This window comes from Myotis lucifugus, unplaced genomic scaffold, assembly GCF_000147115.1.
Source record: "Myotis lucifugus unplaced genomic scaffold, Myoluc2.0 scaffold_3, whole genome shotgun sequence".
In the NCBI taxonomy this organism is placed as follows: Eukaryota; Metazoa; Chordata; class Mammalia; order Chiroptera; family Vespertilionidae; genus Myotis; species Myotis lucifugus.
The window spans coordinates 9,748,638-9,750,015 of NW_005871051.1; the positions used below are offsets into that span (position 1 = coordinate 9,748,638).

General features: G+C 52.9%; 1 pseudogene; it reads right to left on the bottom strand.

Moving 5' to 3' along the window:
* Window positions 1–212: 212 nt before the first annotated feature.
* Window positions 213–1,118, bottom strand: LOC102423331 (annotated as a pseudogene).
* Between the last annotated feature and the right edge of the window lie 260 nt (window positions 1,119–1,378).

A 1,378-nucleotide genomic window follows, 5' to 3' on the forward strand; every position in this document is an offset into this window, starting at 1 on the left:
ATGAAATTAAAAGGTGATTCAGAAGTAGGGTGGTTATTTATTGCTCTGTTAGGATAGACCCCAAAAATGACTTTTCAGAAACCAGGGCTGTCCCCTGCAACCCCAGCCAGACTCTGGACTGCTCTGGGGGACGCAGGCCAAGGCGGCCTGCCAGCTTGCTTCACAGTGATTCTGGCTTGTCTGTTTCTGGGAGTGCCGGCCACCGGGCATGCCTACACCTTGTAGTTGAGCTCGGTGTTCATCTTGGTGTACATCTCCTAGGTGACGTCAATGGTGGCCGTGTAGTTGACCAGTAACAGGCGGACCATCTTCAGGCACTCCTCCTCCATCACGTTCTGGCCCTTAGAGAGTGCTTTCAGGAAGTCAGACTTGGAGGGCGCAGCATACAGCGCTGCCTGGAAGATCTTCTGCACGATCCAGCTGTGGTACTTCTTGAGCGCCATCCTGTAGGCCTTGGTGGCGTTGACACGCATGAGGTTGGGGTGGCTCTCATCCCACTCCCCATCGCAGATGCTCCACAGGAAGACCTAGATGAAGTGGAGGCCCTTTTTCAGCCACATCAGCACCAGTGTGGCCCCCACTTTGAGCCACTCTGCTCCATACATTTCCTTCTCCGCCTCCAGGATGTTCTGCAGGGTCCGGAACTTGGCTGGGTCGGTATTGTACACAGCTTTGATTTTCATGATGTTACCACTTACGTCTGCCTTGATGGGCATAAACACTGGGGACCCAAGGCAATCAAAGAAGGGCAGCAGGCCCTGACCAGTTTGGCTCAGTGGATAGAGCGTCGGCCTGCGGACTCAAGGGTCCCGGGTTTAATTCTGGTCAAGGGCATGTACCTTGGTTGCAGGCACATCCCCAGTGGGGAGTGTGCAGGAGGCAGGTGATCGATGTTTCTCTCTCATCAATGTTTCTAACTCTCTATCCCTCTCCCTTCCTCTCTGTAAAAAATCAATAAAATATATTTTAATAAATAAATAAATAAATAAAAATTGATTAATTAATTAATTTTAAAAAAAGAAGGGTGGCAGATGGGACACTGCCTTCAGGAAGGGCCCTGTGTCAATCTGCTTGTCCACGGGCAGCGGCTTCAGCAGGTGCTCAGCCAAGAGCGCCATTTCAGGGTTGAGGCCGGCAGTGATGCCGTTTTCTAATCGGATCTTTCTCTTCCTTCCCCAGCACACTCCAAACCTACTCCGGACAGATCACCCCAACCCCACAGACCCTTAAGACCTTCCCGCCGCTATGATGTGCACGGACCACCAGGGGGCAGACACTCAATGTAGGAGTTGCTCCCTGGTGGTGAGTGCGCTCCCACAGGGGGAGCGCCACTTAGCCAGAAGCTGGGCTCACAGCTGGTGAGTGCAGCGGTGGTGGC